Source organism: Ornithodoros turicata, chromosome 2, assembly GCF_037126465.1.
Source record: "Ornithodoros turicata isolate Travis chromosome 2, ASM3712646v1, whole genome shotgun sequence".
NCBI lineage: Eukaryota > Metazoa > Arthropoda > Arachnida > Ixodida > Argasidae > Ornithodoros > Ornithodoros turicata.
The window spans coordinates 136,731,578-136,753,289 of NC_088202.1; the positions used below are offsets into that span (position 1 = coordinate 136,731,578).

Genomic DNA, 21,712 nt, shown 5'->3' on the forward strand with positions numbered 1-21,712 from the left:
AGTCTGAATGACAAAATCTGGCAAATGCTTTATTGTTTTTGTCTTGTTTGATCGATTCAGGAAAAGGGGTTCGGCATTTTATTCGCACGCGCCACCTGAGATAACACTTTGGCGCTTCACTTCCATGGCAATTTCGCGCCCCCTTTACAAATTCAGGGGGTCTACAGTAGCCCCTGTATACCCCCCTTCCGCCGCCCCTGGTCGAAGAGTGACCGAAAACTTCAACGCTGGTGTGCGGAGTTGTCGCATAGTGGTGTGTCGTGAGGAAACGATACCAAACAACGATCATCTGCTCAACAACTCATCAACGACTAACGACTAAAAATCAATCGATCAACGATCATCTGCACTGTCGCATTTCACGCGGCACATGTTTTATGGAGACAGTTTCCAGGTCTACGCTTCTTCCCGCAGAGACGGCAAGGAATAAAAAGATACCAATTCCTCATGCATCTGGAGGATCGTCAAACAAGTGGGGGTCTGCTTCCTATTCCCCCGGAGTAGATCGGAAGCAGCGTCCTCATAATGAGCCTCGTAATCAGGGGCCGCGATTGGAAACGCTGGTCGGTGGCAATGCGAGCGGAATGCACGATGATCCCTAATACAGGCCCTAATGGCAGAGACCCGTTACGGGAGCGAGAGATTGCGGCCGTATACCGCGTGCAGGTGGCTCGGGGCACCTGTCCCGAAGCACGCCCATTCCAATACCTGCACCCAGGGCACACGTGCCAGCCACTTCCCCCCACTTTACAGATAAGGCAAGTTGTTAATTTGATCTCTTAGTTGTTGTTCGCTCCGCGTCTGCCGCCTCTCTCGTATATGGCAACGTGGGCTGCTGGACCACATGGCTCAGAGACGAGGATATTGCATAGAAATGGAATTTGCGTGTTGGGGGGCACACAGGGGCATAAAAAATTTTGGGCGACATAGACTAGCCGTGGTTACAATAGCTGCGTTTATATGAATGCGACAATAGCATATCGTATCGACTTATCGCAACAAATACCAGTGATGGCCACTAACTACTTCTACAGTACGCTCTTAAAAATGAACTTCACCGCATAGCATGCTCCTAGCCAACCATCATCTCGAATGATATCGTTATCTGCTCTCATTTGTTGAAAACGGGAGGCGTACGCCTTTTTTGTGACAATTATGAACAGCATAAGTGTCACAAAAAAGGCGTACGCCTCCCGTTTTCACCAAATCAGGACAGATAACGATATCATTCGAGATGACGGTTGGCTAGGAGCGTGCTATGCGGTGAAGTTCATTTCTAAGAGTGTAGTTTAACTATAACTACTAACTACTTCGTGATGGAGTAGTTTAACTTGTAGTTCAACTACTTTTCAGGGGAGGTAGTTAGAACTACTTCTATAGCTACTGCAATGTATTTTAACTACATCTCTAACTGCTTAACGTTGTCCATCAACACCAATCCCCTTCTATAGTGTTCTTGAACACCTAAATATGAATCACAAGCAGTGATAAAAGAGAACATTTAGTACACATGGACGGTACAATTGCTCTGCACTTCCGTTCTCATTAAACAAGTAGCTCAAGGAAGCACAATCGTGCTGGAAAGCTTGCGGCAAAATCGGAAGTAGTTGGCGCCTGCAGTAACCTAACTACTGTAGTTAACTACTCGAAATAGTAGTTTAACTAGTAGTTGCACACTACATTTCTGCAAGTAGTTGATAACTACTTTTTAACTACAATCAGGTAGTTTAACTACATGTAGTTAACTACTGGCCATCACTGACAGATACTACAGGCAGACCTCCTCCTCTCAGTCACAGCCAAGTTGCCCAATGCAACGGTCGAGATAGGGTTGCGATAACTCGATACGATGAGTTTCTGCCGCATTTACGTAATCGCAGCTATTGTGACAGAAGCGCATCGTGTCGAGTTATCGCACCTCCTCGCACCTGTCCAGACCAGTGGACTGGTTGATGTGGCCCTGTCGGAAACGATTTGTTGCGATAAGCTGATACGAAACAACGCTATTTCTTCCTTCTCGCACTGCTATGAACCGCTGGAAAACAGCGCTTGTCAGAGTTCAGCTCCTGTCAACTTTTCAGCGCTCATTTCTAGCGCTGGTTTGTGACTGGCCAATCAAGTGGCTGTTTTACCCATGACGTCGCGGAAGCTGTGAGACTGTTTTGCTTCCTGGTTTTGCGGCGCTGTGTTGGTGTCGTGGTAACAAACAAAGAACTTTATTTTATGATTACGATTCGATTACGATTGGCAACTGAACATGGCGTCGAATTTCCCGTTTGTCCAACTATAATTGGGCATGTGCGTCCGCGTAGCTTACAGGAATCAAGAATGAACACAAGACGAAACGGCACTGCGTCGCGTCGCGTCGCCAATGAGGTTTCGAGAGGAATTGAGCTGCCAAGCCTGCCGGGCGTTGTGCGCCTGCTTCGCAAGTGAGAACACGAGGGTAGAAAACAGCGCTTGGTTGCCAGCGCGCTGTTTTCTAGCACTCTGAAGCAAGGCTCTGTAGGTGAGAACGGGCCTCAAGAAGTCCCACTGGGTGTCATTGTCAACCATTGTACACTTTTACATTCTTACTGTTTATCATTCTTATTGGCGTTCATAATGGCAATACGACGATGACTCGTACACACACAAAACAAGAAAAAACTGAACAATACGCCCGATCATCGGGCAAGCGAACGTTAATAAACAATTCCAAGTGCCCAGGCATAGCTCGTTGTTCCTGGAACCAGCCTACAAAACGAACGTGCGTATTTTTGATTCGGGCATTTATGCAAAGTACGCACATTTGTGAAATCGCAATAAATTTGGCTCCTTTTACGTAGAATTAATTTCTTTTCCACCGTTTATTGGCAGGCACTGGAGAAATCACATGTAACGCTTTGGCGTTAGGGTTGGGTGTTAGGTTAAATTAACGAAATTAATGTGCGTAAATTTACCTAGTTAATCACGAACTAATTTAGTTAGTGGAACGAAATTATGTAAATTCCACGTCCAAAACCTTACAGACCTTCCCAACGGAAAGAGCCACCAGTTTCTTTCCTCCTCCTCCTCTCCCCGCCGCAGGTACTGCAGTGGCTAAAGACCCGCGATTCAAGCAGCCACACAGTTGAACTCTTTCAAGATCAAGTTCAGGGGAAGAGACAGGTGGTCCTCGATATATACGCAATCAGCCGATCACCAGCCCCGATAAACAGTAACCAGCCACGCGCGCCGCAGTTACATCGATATATAGAAGGTCGCTCAGGATGGGAGAGCTATAAACATGACGTTAGGTGACGTCACGTGATTTAGTCCATGCTTGAGCAGCTGGGTGCGGTCAGATGCGAAACCGATACGGAGAAGACGATGTCTCCTTGGCCTTCGCTTGCCGCGCAGGTTCCGTTAGGGGCCCGCTGTTCTATTCACCTGCTCCATCGTCTTGGAGGAGATCCAGCCACTTTCAGCTGCGGACCTTCTTCCTTCCACTATATACACGACCTGTACTGCGCCCGATTATGTATTACGCGTGGAATCCATCTTGCCAATCTGCCTTGCGGCAGCTTTACAGCTACAGTGTGCACCTTCTGCTTTCACAGAGGCAACCTTTATACGATACAGCGCTGAAGTTATATACCCGCAATTTATTTTTATTATTAATTACTTGGTTAGGATCTAATGATATAACCTGCGAAGAGACGTGCACACTGTATACAACGCCGCGATAGAAAGGAATGATATGGAACAAATTATAGAGGCAATGCTTGGTTGCTTGGTTTTAAGAAAAAATGAAATTGAGATTTTGGCTTCACTAGTGCGAGGCCCGCAACTCCACATCACTTGCACGAGTTACTTCGGTGGAAAACTCTTGCAATTATGATGATGATGATGATGATGATGATGATGATGATGATGAGTGGTGTTAAGTTCGACAGAAAACAATTGCACACACACACTGATATGTCACAGAACGCGCAAACACGCAACACGAAAACAGTCGAATGCATGTACTAATATGATGCTCGACACATCAGAAATGGTCTGAGCGATACAACATGGAGATAGCGTCAACGTCATGGTCCCAGCTTGAATCCTATAAACTTGTTTTCATTTATGTATTTAGCTTTTTGTTATTTCCTTTTCTCATGGTTATATTTTTCCTTCCTTTCTTTTTTTAGGGAATAGGAAGCCGGCGTGCTGCATGGCTGACCTCTCCCCTTTCTTTTTTTCTTATTTTTTTTCTGTCAATAAATTCCCCTCCCCTTAGAAACATTATTTTCGTCTCTTCTTGCGTTGTAGCTCGCCTGTCGAAACGCACGTAGAACGTTATTTCCAAGCCGGTTATTCACTTGCGTCTTCGTTCATCCCACATCATCATCATCATCCATTCATGTATGTTGTTGTTGTCTACAATATTGTTCATACAGTCAAGTATAGGTGCCAAGGGTTACTTTTCCTGGCACTTGCATCACATTGGCTTTTTTATAGCTGATTGTTTTGCACAGCACAGGACACGCACATCAAATGAGTAGTTTGAAATCTTTCTCTGAAGGAGCTCATTATTTCATTCCCCACATCACCACCAGCAATGGGGTAGAGTATCGCCCCCTGGCGATGAAACTCCCCATTCATGATCTTAAAAAAATAAAGTTGTTGTTGTTTTCTCGACCACACCTCATGACATTGTCATTCCCCGTTTAATTAGTGTCGTCGTTCTCTCGACCGCCAGGGTTGCTGAAATTTCGATATCGCGAAGCTGGAACAGCGAAATAGAAGGCAAGCTAGCTGGTGCGGATGCGATGAAGAAAACGTCTCCTTGAGCTTGAGGAGTCAGCGCAGGGACACAGACTATGTAGGGGAACACGAAAAACACGGAAGGGACACGAGACAAACTGAGAACGAGCAATGACACTTTATATTAGAAAAACCACAAAAGGTTAGTCGGGTACGAGGTTATAGTGGGGAGAACAAGGTGCGAGGCGTCTGGGAGCCAGGGTCGCTGTACACTGAGCACTTGTGAACTGAAAGTATAACCTTCATGGTGAGTTGTGCCATGGATCAAACGTACTATACGGCGCAAGGTAAAGAGGTAGTATAAAGGTAACCTGGCATAACTTTTTTTCTTTATTTGAGGAGCCGTCGCTTATGATCGCTTATGATATGAATTACAATTATTAGCAATTGGACGAATCCAGAATTTTCCGAATCCGATTCCCAATCCAAGGAGGGTTCTACGAATCCACGAATCTTACGAATCATTTCTCTTTTAAAAAAAAAAAGGAGTTTAAAAAGGCAGATGAAAAAACACTTCTGCTGAAAGATGTTTCGAAGCAAAATTTGATATCTTTGTTTAATGAAAACCGAAAATTAAATAATAGTTCACTTTCAGGAGAAAACATACCGATAAAGTTCTCAAATGCAATTTATTTAACGTGTTGTTCATCGACTACGAGAAATACATAAACTCTCGAGTCTGAATTCTTTCCATAAAACTAACAAACAATCAAAAGCGAAACCATGTTACTTTTAAACTTGTAATGTAAGAGTTCCTGCTTGAACTCTTTCAGTCCAGAGCAATGTAAACAAACAAAGAGGGAGGGAAAACGCAGTGAAAGTTTTAAATTAATGCAGATTTTTGTTCCTTTTAGAAAGAAACAAACACACGCGGTTAGTGGATTCGAAAGATTCGATTCGCCGTTTTGGACACTGGGATTCGGATTCCCGAATCTCGAATACCTGCCAAGGATTCGAAGATTCCAAGATTCACAGCCAATCCAATCCAATCCGATCCGATCCTCATTGGCCCGGTTTCACCGACGCCGATTAACACTTGAACCGAGATCAACGATCCCTTAACTTGAATTTAACGCTTAACTGTGCTTCACTAAAGGGAGTTATTGTTACTGAAACATTCACCACGTTACCAACTAACGTTTGCCAAAAAGAATTGAGCGTTAACTTCAAGTTTGAGCAACGCTTTAGCACGGTTAAAGGTTAACCAGCGTTGGTGATGAAACCGGGCCATTGTCTTTCAACTTCTTCTGCCATTAAATCAAAACGGGATTTCGCATCCGGCGTACACAAAGCTGCATTGCGATATGTTTTGAGCGAGCTTACGCATGTGAATGCACTTTGATATTTTGAACTTGAAATGCGCGTTTCTGCATATTTTGTTACTGGTGTTGCGCGCAGAAGAAATGCCTCCCACTTGCTTACTTTTGTTTATTACGGTTGACTTTGTGAAAATGACAATAAATTCGTCGTGATTCGACGAAGAGTGTCCCATATGTCTTTTGCGCGACAAGTTTTCTGGCAAAAAGAGGCATCCACCTTGATATTTCTAATACCAACTATAGCAAAGGATACTAGCAAGGATATAGCAAGGATATAGCAAAGGATACTAATACCAATTATAGCAAAGAACATGGGGATGATGATAGATCACCACCGCCATCATCATCATCAGCAGCAGCAGCATTCTGGCAACGACAGCAAATATAAGTCGGCTCCTTACCAGGTTGCGTGGATATGCTATACAGGGTGTTTCACCTAACGTGTCACAAAAATAAATTTAAAAATCGACTCGTCTGAAAATTATGGGGCCAACGCCGATTAACTTCGGCGAACTCCTGCCATGACGTACGAAGACTTTGATGAATTTCCTGAAATTTTGAGATTTGAAACGGTAAAATTTCGAGAAACAGAATTTTCTGAATTGAAGTCCGAAATTTTCCAAGCTAATGTCACGCGTTTTTTCTTTTTTTCTTTTTTTCCCCTTTGCGAGAAACAGAAAGCGCATGTTAGATTTTGCACGTTGCAGCCCACGCCATCACCAGATACATTCCCTACTGCAATGGTAGTATTTAAAAAAAACTGCGAAAACTCATTGCGAGACGCGCATATTGTCTGCCTTGCTCAGTTTTCCGTCAAATTAACGCAAGAAGCGGCGGAAGAATAAGGTGACCCCCTCCCCCTTCAGTTTCCTTTTCCATGCTTCTGTTATCAGCAACAAGGTCCGAAGCACCACCGTTATCTGAGACAAGAGCGAGGAGGAAAGAGAAAGATGTGGACCTCTTCTCTCTCTCCTCTCTTTCTCTCTCTCTCTCTCCTGCTCTCTCTGCTGTGCCTCTTCTCTTCACCTCCTCTCTGCTGTTATCAGCAGAAGCCTGGAAAAGGAAACTAAAGGGGGTGGGGGTCACCTTTTTCTTCCACCCCTTCTTGCATTAAAGCAAAAAGTCACATTAATTTGACAAATTTCAGAGTTCAATCCAGAAAATTCAATTTCTCGCGGCTGAAAATGGATCAAAGTGCTCGTACGTCATGGCAAAAGTTCGCCGAGGACAAACTCCGTTTGCCCCCTAATTTTCAGAGAAGTCCATTTTTAAATATATTGTTTGTGACGAGTAAGGTGAAGCACCCTGTATATATATGAGAGTGTGTTGTTTCAAGGCTACGCACTTTCAGGTGCCAGTTCACTGGCAAAGGAGCAACGGATATATAGGCAATACGCATGAAAGGCTGCACCGTCTGACTATTGCGTGGCATATCGTCTGCTCATAATCGTGCTGTCGATGATCCGTGAGTGGCTTGAGGCAGTGATTCATAACCATAGAGGTTGCATTGTTTTCGGTCCATCGGTTAGCTCAGGAAATGACGATGCGTCGTTCCGCTGGGTCGAGTCTCCCAAATGAGCACCGCCCTTCCCTTACTGCGAAACGACTCCAAGGTCGTTGGCGTCAGCTTAACCCTAGAACCGATAATTGCAAGTGGATAGTGTATTCTTGTAATTTGTCATAAATATTTGCGCGCTTTCCCCGGCTATATAGAGCAGCTGTACGTCATGCGGACTTTCACATTGACGCGACCTTGTCCGACCGGACCAATGTCGAAACGATGGAAGACGACACTATAGATGATGATGATGATGATGATGATGATGATGATGACGATGACGACGACGACGACGATGATGATGATGATGATGATGATTGAAAGAAAAAAACGGGGATAGACTTCATAAGGGACCTCATAGGAGTCCCCGGGAGGCGACGGGAAAATTCGCGCACAGTCAACTAAACGGTGATCGACTGAAGATCATAAACCAACCAAACACGCGTGAACATTGCACTGTTTTACATTCCGTGTTAACGCCGCGAAGCAACTGTGGCTATATGAGCGGCGCACAGATATGGACAGATGGAGAGAGGACAGCAGGAAAACCCAGGGAAAAACCTGAGACAGCACAGCCGGTGGTATATAGGATTCGAACGCACTACCTCCCAGCCTTGAGCACGACCTTGGCTACCGAACAGTGCACTGCCTGCACCGGACCTTCCCGCGTACTGCGTGTATGTAGCTTTCCTTTCACTCGTTTATTTTTTCTTTTCTTTTTTTCCTCTTTTTTCAGATAATACTTACTTACTTACGTTCACTTCTTTTTTTCCACGCCGAGACCCGGAGGTGAACCCGGGTTAGAATCCGGACGCCGGCTGCGCTGATTGGGTGTTTTTCCCGAGTTTTTCCTGAGACGCAGTTTCAGAGAAATGTCGACGCAGTTCCCTTTGAAGCCGGCCCAGGACGCAAGGTCCTCCCCCAGCAATATGCCGCCACGCTGACAGGCAGGGAGATCGCTCGGAAATAGCACCTCACTCCTTTTTACTTCTCTCTTTCTCTCTCTCTTTCTCGGTTAATAGAAAAGAGGGTGCGTAATTTCAAAAGTACCTACACGCTAAACGTTGTAAATCTGCTCCAATTACCTTTTATCAAAATTCAAAAGTACCATCCCTTTAAAGTCGCTTGCGTATGGAGTTCCTCATACTCAATGCGGCTACAGAAGGAACGAAAGAAATTGTAAATCCATCACGAAAGCGAATAATACATAACGTGGAAAATAGCGAAGTGCACACTTTCAAACACTTCTTTTTACTTTTCTTTTTAAGAATAGCTTCCTAGCAGGACTGTTGTTGGAATACCCGCACACCGTCCCAAGAGTGACTTGACAAGATGCACAGAATTGATCTCGTGATGAGGTGAAAGTGTTGGGTGATTGGCAGCTGTCCATGGACAGACCGCACAGTTAGCATTCACATATGTGGTATACACAGATAGGTTTTTTTTTAATCCTTTACAGAATTTTTATTTAAAAACTCCGAGAGTTGCATAGATGCCGTTTTTGCAATGAGTTTATATACGGCCATCCGCTCGAAGTGAGTACTTATGTAAATACGAGATGAAAAATTGCATAAAATTCATTAATCACTCTTTAATTACGAAATTTTGGGGGGAAAGCGAGCTAGCAGATTTATTTATTTATTTATTGAAAAAAAAAAAGAAACATGGACATGCCAGTCCCGACAAAGTCGAGAAAGTCTGCTCCAGAAGAGGGGAAAAATCTTGTTGAAAGCCATTCTCCCTTTTAAAAATCCTGAAACGAGCGTTCGCTATGCAAATGACCGAAAACAAAACAGAGCGCCTCAGGAGTGCATCACCTTCACCGACGGAGGCTTATCTGGGCCGGATAGCGTTTTATATGGCCAGCAGATCAGCACCTACTCTGACAGTCGTCCCCGCTGCTCCAAAGTGCGTGGCCCTCTGATGTGGAACAAAGTATAGGGCACTAGAAAAATAAGTTTCGAACTTGTTGAAAGTTTGAAACTTGCTTTTCTAGCGCTCTTGAATGAAGCGCTGAGCTCCCTGGTGCGTTCCCGATCGAAGCGGTTTCGGTTCATTTGTACACACAGTGAACCCTCGTTAATATGACCCCCGATAATCTGACATACGCGTTTTACGACCATACTCCTGGGGAACAATGCAGTGAAACCTCTCGAAGTCCCCCCCCCCCCCCCTGTTGATATGACAATTCCGCATTGTGACCAAAATTTTCGGGAACGACCATGGTCATAATAACGAGAGTTCACTGTATCAAAATTCGGCGATGGATATTTCAACGCACGTGCGCGTTTCAGGATTTCTTAAACAGTGAACGGCTTTGAACAAGGATTGTCTCCCACTCTGCTATCTCGCTTTTGTCCGATATCCGCTAATTAAATAGTTAACTCATGAACTTTAGGTAATTAATCACCTTGTATAGTCGCGTACTCCCTTCGCGAGGATGTCCGCCTATATGGCCGTATAACACTACTATATCTCATATATATATTATTATCTATCTTACATCTATATTATCTATCTATCTTATATCTATATTATCTATCTTAAACTATTATTACACACTTATTATCTATACACTACTCTATTCTACTCTCCATAGCTTCTAAAAAAATATGTAAAGGTAAAAATCTGTGAGGGCTAAAAAAACGCCCAGTATATTTTCTGGGTGTCATATACGGGGAGACACATCACCTTTAGCACCGTATTATAGCCACGTGTTTTGACATCATCGTTCTCGAACAGCCAGTGTCAGGCTAAGCGGGCCCCTACATATCCATATACCTATCAACACCAGCACCATCATCATCATCAGCGAGTTTGAGTTGGACGGACTAAAAAGCGACAGCGACATTAAACATATTACACCGAATTTTTCTAATTCTAAGAGTACTAATGTTATACAGGAAGGGAGTTGCCTCAGGACAGAAGCCGGCTTCTGTCCTGAGGCAACTCCCTTCCTACGTCTCTACCGGTTCGCTGGATTTCTACCCATCTAATGTTATACAGGGTGTCCCAGAAAACGTGTCATTGAATTATAATAAAAAAACTACACCACCTAGAGTCATGCGGTCAATGGCATTTGTTCTTACTGGGTTTTTGCCACCTCGATCCTCATGTGAATGTCGTGTAACGTAAGTTTAATTATGTAAATTTTTGCGAGCTTAAGTCGGAAATTTGCCTAGTAAAGATCACTTTTTTACCCCACCAATGTGAAGAGCGTGTCTAATTTAGTAAAATTCATGATAATTCACAGTGATATTCACGAGCTATCCCATCGGAAAAAATAGCCGGATCTTATGCTTTTCGGAGCACCGGACCATAGCGCGCGATGACTTTTTGAGCGCAATCGCTCTCAGTGCGACGAAAGGAGGTTCCGAAGCCATCCCACAGAGTGATAGTAGAAAAAGTAAGTTCCTAAAATTGGGAGAGGGAAAGCATTATCCCAGCGAAAGTCGTACGTGATAAGCCGTGCCTGTTTTATCTCTTTCTGCGATGTCGGGGAGGGCTGGGTTTCCAACCTCCTTTCGTCGGACTGACAAAGATTGCGCTGAAAAATTCATCGTGCGCTATTCTGTGCGACCTCCGTAGAGCATGATGTTCGGCTGTTTTTTCCGATGGGATAGCTCCTGAATATCCCTGTCAATTATCATTCATTTCACTAAATTACACACGCTCTTCACATTGGTGGGGTAAAAAAGTGACCTTTACTAGGCAAATTTCCGACTTAAGCTCGCAAAAATTTACATAATTAAACTTACGTTACACGACATTCACATGAGGTGGTGGCAAAAACCGAGTAAGAACAAATGCCATTGACCGCATGACTCTAGGTGGTGTAGTTTTTTTATTATAATTCAATGACACGTTTTCTGGGACACCCTGTATATATATATATATATATATATATATATATATATATATATATATACCAGCGGCATGGCCGTCATTGCCGAGCTAGTTAAGACGTCCTGCTCATTAGTGGTTAGCCAAGGTCGCGCTGAAGACTGGGAGGTAGTGGGTTCGAATCCTACCGCCGGCTGTGCTGTCTCAGGTTTTTCCCTGGGTTTTCCGAAGACTTTCCAGACGCATGTCGGCACAGTTACCCCCGAAGTCGGCCCAGGACGCACACTAACCCCCCTGTCCCCAACTCCTTCCTGCTGTCCTCTCTCCATCTGTCAACATCTGTACGCGCCTCTCATAGCCACAATCGCTTCGCGGCGCTAACACCGTAATACGGAATATATATATATAAACAACATATGTTATAATGCGTTGAGATATCGCATGAACACACACAACACGGAATCCTGCTGTCTGAGTGATTTCGCTGGGTTTTCCTCATATACGCTTTAAGGCAAATGTCGGCACAGTTCCCTGCGAAGTCGGCCCAGGACGCACTTTCCCCCTCCCCCGTGCAACATGCCACAACGCACAGGCAGGCAGATCGCTCGACAGTAACACGCAACCAACCAGCCATTATTGTTATTATTGATGGCGAAATTTTTCTGGTGCCTGTTTAGGTTTCCTGCATCAGACATGGAGTTCTGGACCCTGTTGATGTACTTCAAAGTAGTGTAACCGCTTCGTATAGAGGCCGTTCAGAATATTTAATTAACATAATTATTTAATTACACAAGTAACTGCCCGGATTATACACTTTGCTTTTCGCTAACACTGTAACAACGTAAGTGTTCTGCGTGCAAACTATCGTTACAAGTATATGTCAACTGCTAAAAATATGTACAATCTATTCGTATGTACACATATCAGGCCAAATTCGATTGAACATTTCGTTGCGATTATTTACACTATTTACATAGTCTGAATCCCTTGTTAGAAAATGAGGTTCCTCAGAGCAACGCGCCCATGCTTCACGCATATGTAACCATTTAGACCACTGACGCAGGAATTCCTGCTCACCTGAGACGGTGCTCAAGGTAGTCACGGAGCAAACACATAACAAGAATAAGTCACGGGTGCATTGCTCGAATACGGAGATTCTGAGCTAAAGCCCGACATCGGAACTTCCAGAGTACGTATATATGACTCAATTAATATGATTAGATGGTCAAAATTACTTCGGGCGCTCACTGCAACGTTACGGCTTACAGCAAAGCGGCGGCGCACTAAAGTCCACAATGTCGACACTACAACGCATTCATGTAAAACATGCGCATTTGTTTCATTTGCACCACAGTTAGGGCAAGTAGAATTTCTTGTATAGTTTCCCGTTTGACCAACCGATCTTTTGTTGGAAGTATACCCCAAGCAGGCTTTCCAGTGAAAGTCCGCAATCTCCGCTTATCCGCCTGTGCTATTGCAGCTTCAACTATTCACCACCATGAATGCTTATAGACTGTAACCCATTTTGAACATGTGCTCCTGTGCAATAAATCCTTGCATACAATTATACGACACTTTCATTACACGTAATGCGATTTCTTGCTCTTACAGTTAATATTACAAATCCTGGTATACTCGTATTTTATATTGAGCATATATTTAGGAATCAGTCTATAGCATTTGTCGCCATTTCTCAGATCCATACTGTATGGTGAGCCGTAGCAATTCCATAACACTCAATAACAAGCTGTCCCTGCGTAGTGAAAATGCCTCTAAACTTCTGACAGGTAATTTGCTGCGGGAGAAACAAAACTTCATCTCGGATGAAATAAACGACGGAACCGAAAAGGCATTTCATACATCCTCACAGGCAAACCTCATTTTACTTCACCACGACTCGCATACGTACTTCACCACATAACTCACAGTCAACAATAGCAATTACGTCGTGCCAGCTGGGAGCCCCCTTATATACATACAAACATTTCCACGTCACCTCCTTAACCAATCCTACACAAGCGATTACGGGCCATATACTCTTTCCATGCAAGCAAAATTCAGCGTGCGACATCGCAATTCATGGCCGAGACTTCTGTCGACTTCCTCTCTTTGACTCCATACGCTATGTACACGGAGGACGTGCTCGTAGGGTTACAAGCGCAGCGACTGCCAAGCGCAGGCTTCAGTCGGTCCCAGCTGTGATCAACGACGTGTGAAACGACACGCGTCCGTCCGCGCGAGCTAGTTCACGGACGGCGTCAACGCGCTTAATATCGTTGCCGCTGCCGCCACTGTATACAATCCTATATATGCAGGTGTTATGTGCACTACGGGGGACATGGCAGCGCGCATGACACAGAATGCTACCCTGCTGTCTTTGAGTCGCATGTTATAATCACTGAGCGCTGTGTGTATATACAACACGCTGTGTGTGTGTGTGCAAACGTGAACTGACTAAGTATATATATACTGCAGACGTGGAGCGTTCATCCAATAAAAGATGAACTTAAAGATGAACAATCTCTTTCTTACTAGTATGCCTTCGCTTTTAAATAAATTCTGGAACAATCGCATTAAACTTGAAGCCAATAATTTTTTTGGGTAGCAATCAGAGTTTAGATTTTGACTGTTATACAGTCAACCCTCGATTTATGAACCTTCTATTTATGAATTCCCTCGTTTTATGAACACTAGCACGAGGAACCAAACTTTTTACATGCATTTTGCCCTCGTTTTATGAACCTCGATATTCGAATAATGAATGGAATTTCTGGGAACCAAGTAGGAGTTGCCCAGCGTTTTTGCCCTCAATTTATGAACGGATCGTTCCGAGGCCAACAAACACCTTCAAAGGGATTATTCGTGGTCTTATGAAGGACGCCTGAACAGACAAAACGTTTTCGAGGTATTGCATCCTCGGTTCTTATTAACCCCTCGAAATCCGAACAACAAACGGGTTTTTGCAGAAATGTTCCTGACCTCAATTGACACAGCGGAAGGCATGGTCCAAAGCAAAATTAAACTATTTAGTTTTCTCCCTGGTTTTCTTTTAAATAATCAATCAATAAATAAATAAACTATTTAGTATTGTGCAATAAACAGAGTGTGAATGCGCTAACATCTGTGTTTTGTGAGACTGATACAGCAGAAGGCATGGTCCAAAGCAAAATTACACAATATATTGCATTATAAACACAATATCAACTCGAAAATACTGTTCCATTTGCTCGATAGTACTCACTTAACGGAATTTTCGATTTATGAATCCCTCGATTTATGAACGATTTTTCGGGGAACTGAGGGTGTTCATAAATCGAGGGTTGACTGTATATGTATATGTGTTTATAGTTACAATGCGCGTATTTCATGTATGCTGCTTCTGGTCATTTGGGGGGGGGGGGGGGGGGGGGGGCGGAAGCGTGTCAAGTTGTTTTTTGCAGCTTTTTCTCCCATTTCCCGCATCAATGTCAACGGTTAAATAAAATTTAATTCGATTCAATGAACTGTACGTATAAAGGAAAATATTCAGCAAGAAGACTTCATTCAAAGACAGTTTTCTCTCGATGTATACCCGTGTATTATTCGGGGTTGGACGCCGCGTTTGACAACTATAATCATGAATGACGTCACCGTGCAGGGTGGTTCGAGGCTTACTTTTTACCACCTGAGCTGACTTGTGATCGCGGAAGACTCAGCACCCCTACATTTAATCTCTAGAACGGTCAGTATCCATGCAGTTTGCCTCCAAGAGCCATTTTCTATACTTCTTTTGTCTAAACATCAAAGACACTTCGTGTGTCAGCGCTTCTTGCAGCGAATTCATCGATCTACAGCAGTTTTCGACCGATTCTATAGAAAATATTATGATGACATTCACAGAAGTCTAAAGGAGGAGGTCATTATACTACGAAAGACGGCAATAAAAAACGACGCAGTAGTATAGCCGAGGCAATTATTTTTAAGGATAAGGGAAGGGAATTCTTTAACGATACTTGCTTAATGTGACTGTATAGAAGACGTCAAGGATGTCAATTTAAGTTCAACTACAACTCGAACGAACGAGAACGTGAATGAGGCTCGCTCAAACGAGGTCACGAGGATCGCAAATACCAGTGCTTTTGCTTCCATCGTTGCTAAATTCACACCACATCATCATCATCCATTCATCTATGTTGTTGTTGTTGTTGCTAAATTAACGCTTCTTCTCGTTAATTCACTATAGAAGTGTTACGGAAAAGAAACGGGGGATGGTTAACGGAACAATATTTCCGGACAGACGTTCCGTTGATTTTGGACAAACTCGAACGGAGGGTAAAAGCTAAATCGAAATAACTAGATTATTTATATTTTTTAATCAATTCGATCAATTATTATCCAAATACGTCGGACGCCGGTGACGGACATTAGGCTTCCTGTGCCCTGTATTCAACAAACACCGCCACTGATAGCCTTTGTGCAAATTCTCCGAGCGGTGAACCCTCGCTGATATGACCCCCGATAATCTGACATACGCGCTTTACGACCATACTCCCGGTAAACAATGCAGTGAAACCTCTGCAAATCCCTCCCGTTAATATGACAATTCCGCATTATGACCAAATTTTCGGGAACGACCATGGTCATAACAACGAGAGTTCATTGTATTCGATGGAAAAGCCGCATATATCCTGCGTCTCCACTCGAGAATGCTTGCAGTTTGGCAGACTGTAAAGCGTATTGTACTGCCTTGTGAGGAGAACTCCGTGGAATGCACGGTAATTCTGTTTACACTTTCTTTCGTGTAAAAGGAGGTGAATTTGCGAATAAACGCCATCCTCTTCATTATCTCTCACATTCAACTGAAAAGTGTTGGGAAAACGGTGTTAGAAAGAATGTCACGGAAAAATTGCAAGCCATCACTCATCTGAGACAGAGAAAAGAAGAAAAAAAAAGTGCCGTATTTCGAAAATAAAAGCTGCCTTCTGCGTGGTTTGAAAGCTCCACAAGAAACGTATGTGTTATACATAGGATCAGATATTTTAGATCCTAAAGTTGCTTAAAAAAATTACCGTGTGCCTATATATTGTGCAGAAGGAAACACTTGAAACACTCGAAAAACGTACGCGACGAACACTATAATTCAAGCCACAACAACCTGAACAAAGTCAATATCTGGGAAGGTTGGTTTTCACTTTAAAATCGATAAAACCCCAATGCTGGATAACAGAGGGTCAAAGGACGGTGTACCAGCGACGTAACGCAGTCGTTGTTTCTCGTTACCTGTGCCGTCCTTTGTCCATTTTTTACCTCAGCAGCATCGGAGTTTTATCGATTTTAAAACAACAACTTGAACTTGTATTGTGCTATTTCCACAGTTGAGGCATAACACATACAGATATGCTGCTGTCATTTTACAGTGATACATATAGATATACTCCATACAAGGACCATATTTATGCACACGCACGGTACATGTCCTTGGTACGTAGACAGACATGCAGTAAATGTTATCCCGTGGCACAGCTGCATTGTAGAACATGCCGTGCTAGAAACTCAACAACATAGTATGCATTGCACATTGTACATAGTGTATAATTATTTCACTTCGTACATTCAGACCTGGACATATGGTATATATAGCCTACAGACTATATGACTAAAGAATTTTATATGTATATAGTGTGCATATAGTTATATAGTTGCATAGTGTGTACATTGCCTGTGTTTCTGCGTGCCGTATATTATAGTCCTTTAGTGTTACTATGGAATTAATTTGCGTTGAGTACAGCTTATATGCATCACGTTCATAAGAAATTTTCCCATACCAACTCAACATTACTCTTGTTCACCTGCGTGGACACAACCCAATATTTTTTATTTTTGCATCGCATTGGGAAGAAACAAAAACATTATATGTAGATGCGTGGTTCAACGAATGTGAACCTGACTATATACCCCAGCGGAATCGCTTGCAGCTGATTGTGCAACACCAGTATATAGGGGTCTGTGGGGTTAATGAAGAATTAGTGTTTGGAAAGAAAATGAACGAATGAAAAAGAGAAAAGAGCTGGGATATTTCATGCGTGTGCGGGACTACTAACGTACCCCTATATAGCTATTATAAGTTACACCTTCTTCGTGATATCTTCGCTATGCGTCAAACTATGATGTCCGCTTGGATAACTCGGAAATAGTTTAAAACGGCGCAATTGTTTGTTTGTTTGTAATGAAAAAAAGGGAGGCGAAATTGAACTCGTCTCTCGACTTGTTCTGCTACTCCTAACATAAATCCTCACCCCCCCCCCCCCCACCCACCCACCTTTTCTTAAAAATACTTCTCATATGCTCTACTCGAGTATACTGTAGAAGTGTTGTTGTTGTTGTTGTTGTTTTTTTTTTGCGGAATTATTTTTTGCGCTTCTCGCGCATTCCTCCAAAGTCGCGAATTTAAGTTCCCGCGAATAACTCTGGCCATATGAGGCCAAAAATCGTACGGCGCTCGACGCTATATGCCGTGACTATACCTTGACCCTTTCTACTCCATACAGCGTACAGGTAGTTTAAGCAAACCGCAGAAGACTGTCTTATCCCATGCATCATGTAAGATGTAAAGAAATGAAAATTGATCACGCTTTTGTTACTCCTGCAAACGCATTCCACTGTACATATATATAGCACTATACTACGAAGCCATTGCCTACGAAACATGCCTTTCCCCGCCTTCTCAAAACCAGCTTGTATGATAGTACGACATCTCAACCGAACTGTAATTCATACTGCCCTGAACGGTATTGAACGAGAACTGCTAAAATGAATTGGCTCACCTGCACACAGCCTCCTGCACACAGCCTCCTGCATATGGCCTCCTGTGCATGGTCCCTAAGGGCCATTGTACAGTGTCCTCTTAGGGAGGAAAGGAATTGACGCTGCCATCCCCGTGAACAACGGATGTCTTGGTACGTCAAGAAATATGCCCGAGGATTGACCGCGGCACGATATAGGCAAGAGCAAAGCACTCCCGGAATCCTGTGTCGCGAATTTAAGTTCTCGCGAATCACTCCTCAAACCAGCTTTGTTCGAAAACGCGAAAATATTTTTCAGGCGAAAAAAAAACAAAAAAAAAAACTTCTGCAGTACGTGCCGTGTACTATATGCATTAAGGGCACTGCAAGGCCTATAGTGTAAACGTATTTTTATTCGCGACGAATTAATTTTCGCGAATATCGCGACCGCTAAAAAAAAATCTCGAAAAATTGAACTCGCGAACGCAGCTTCACGTTGATCCCGCGGAAAGGAAACAGATCTGGAATCGCGAAATTAAATATACGCGAATAACTTCCTAAACGCTATTCGCGAAAATTAATACATCGCGAATACAGATACGTTTACAGTGTGTCCAGCGCTGCAGACTCCGAGCGCAAGATGCAATGGGGCTTTGTTTTAGCATTTACATGACACTACGATGTGATGCACGCGCTCCATAACATCACTCGAGGGCAGATTTTTTTTCTGTTTTGCTGTTTCTTTTTTTGTTTTTGTGTGTGTGTGGGGGGGGGGGGGTTCGTTTTCCCGCGTAATAAGCGTCCACTGTGTATGATGAGGAAGTTTAAGCCGGTCGGAGAGGATGGAGTATCGTGTTTCCATCTATACTGTGAAAGCGATTGCTTTGATGATATCGCTGACACATCGCGGCATGTTATAGAATCGTTTCTCGATATCCAGAATTGTGTTGAAGTTCGTCGCAGCTGTAGAAAAGCATAACGCTATACTGCGCAGTGTGTGATGGACAAAAGACCTTGTCCCAAAGAATTCGTGTCAGTGTGGTGTAATTTACGCACGTTTATTTGTGGGCGATTTATACAGGCTTATCCGTACACTAAATACACTATTAAAATATATATACTACTACGCTATATACTCTTCGCGTGGGGTGTGAATTGGGAATCTCGGAAACCTTACACCCACCACAAGTCTAGATTGAGTTAAACTACACTATAGGTTAGCTTTAAATGTATCTTAAATGAAAGTATTTCTCGTTACATATCCCCCTGTCACGTAGAATGTAAATATGTCAGTGGACGAATTGGAAACGTATCGTAGTCGTATGTGACTCGAACCCACGTACATCTCTGCCGTCGAGTGCACTATACCAACTGCACCATGCAAATGTCTTCTTTTTTTTCTTTTTTTTTCACCACTGCTATGGAGAAGGCGTTGACATTGTGCTCCCGTCAACATGTAACATGGCACAACAGAAAGGATGGAAAATCTATGTTCTGGGGCTGGAACAGTCTACAGTCAGCTTCGCTAAAACCCGCCCTCCTGCAGGCGACAGCACGTGAATAAACCCGATAAGGCCAGCGCGAGCATTTCGTGTAACTAAATGCTTCGAAAACAAAATGAGAGCGAAATAAGGGCTTCGAAGGGCAACACAAAAAATAAGACTTCTAGCTTTAATACACAGCAAACCATAAAAGTAAACGCAACATTTGCCTACGAACTCACGTATCCAACGAATACGTCACGTAAAGGACAAAGGTTTCCACTGCGCCGTGAATTATTTAATAAGCTACGAATGTGTTGTAATTGTATTCTTCTACACCACAAAGAAATTGACAAATCACTCGATATTTCGGATATTTTCGCGTCCGAAACCTTTTTTCTTAGCACCAGGTAGGTGCGGCAATGAACACTGGCATCAAAGAACAGAACTCACACATGTGTTGAGCAGAATTCCGAAAAGCAATCATGGCAGCGAGACCAGATTCGTTATACCGTTAAAACCGGTGCAGAACGAGACACAGTCATTTATGTTAAACAGCCGCTGTCAAAACGCGCCACAGAAAAAGAAAAACAAATAGAAAGAAGGGAACCACCGTTCGAAAAATCACACCAGACAACCATTGAGAACCGCCTGCACCATTCCTAACGATATTCCACACAACGGTTCCTTCCTCCGCGAGACGAGAGGGGAGAAGGCAACGCAGAGAAAAAAAAAAAAGTAATCCGCCGCCGGCAGATACGCGTCACTCACCACACTCAAAACCGAAACCAAATTGCTTGGCTCCGCCCTCTGCCCCGAAGGCGTTACCCTACAGCGGCCATTGGCCCGCGGGCGTCCAATGAGCGCGCACGCGCGTCGCGCGGTCAATGCGCGCACACAGTCGCGCAGTTCACTGCGTCCGCGCGCACTGCCCCGATCGCACGCATTCGACCGTTCACCAAGAGTCTGGACGACCGCTGACCCAACAGTGACCGGCGCGACTGAGACTCGGACGACACCGGACAGTGTGTGTGTGCTCTTGAGGTAAGACATTATAACCTTGTGACAGATTGCTCCGCCGGAGTTTAGGGACTACGCCCTGGTTTCAATGTCATCTGAGCTTCGGCGAGAAAACAAGTTTGTCGTTGCGGTCGCGTCGCTTGAAGCCCGTTTTAAGTGCAGGCTCTGTTATAGCGAGGCATTGTATACGCCCGCAGAAACTGTTAACGTGATCAACTATATGTTTCCCGTCTTGTGGTCAGCTCAGTATTTTCTTGAGCGTTTGAGTCAACGTCGAGAGCGCAGAACGTCTCCTCGTTTCAGCGCTGCTCACATTTCGCGTGTGTTCGACAATCGTCTTATGTGTGGAAAATGGCGGACACGTTCCCGTTTAAAGTGTGTGAACTCTCAGAGTGTGTATATACTTCCGCATGTTTGACGGGAGTGTTTTTTAGCGGTGCCGCCGCGCTCCCCGGCCGAGAAGGCCGAACGTGTGTTTCGACTGTCGATGAGAGAAATGGCTTTTTCTGCCTTTCTTGAAACGTATGTGCTCCCGGGATCATGAGCGCGATGTTATCGCCTCTGCAGACAGGCGTTGTGCAGAATGTATAGGCGTGTCGCCGCAAGGCTGAAAGAATCTAAATTGATGATTTACTGGAACGTATATTACGGAACGATTCTTTCTCGTAAGTTCGGAAGTGTGTGATATAACCTGATCATAACACGGATAAGCGTGCTTTAACTCCTTCGACGTAATTATTTTTTCCGAAGGTTCGGGTCTTATTTATGGACTCCTTTCTATTCATAATCTCCACCCGTTCCTTCATATTTTTGTTCCGTTCATTCATAATTCGGGACCTTACGGTGATTGTTTTTTTTAAATTCATAATAAGGATATGAGGATTTCTTTAACCAACAGCTGAAGGGGTACCTAAGAAGGTGCACGTCCTTATTTTACGCTGCACCTTTGACCGC

General features: G+C 43.8%; 1 protein-coding gene and 1 long non-coding RNA gene across 9 annotated transcripts in view; one reads left to right on the forward strand and one right to left on the reverse strand.

Annotated features, from left to right (window-relative positions):
• Positions 1-21,712, reverse strand: part of LOC135386192 (uncharacterized) — a 449,529-nt gene that overhangs the window by 320,842 nt on the left and 106,975 nt on the right. The window lies entirely within an intron of this gene.
• The window catches only part of LOC135386189 (paired box protein Pax-6-like), a 105,887-nt gene continuing 104,822 nt past the window's right edge, over positions 20,648-21,712 (forward strand). For all 5 annotated transcript variants that reach the window (XM_064615972.1, XM_064615973.1, XM_064615974.1 and 2 more), the window contains exon 1: positions 20,648-20,782. The gene's annotated coding sequence lies outside the window, so the exon portion shown is untranslated. The remainder of the gene's footprint in view (positions 20,783-21,712) is intronic.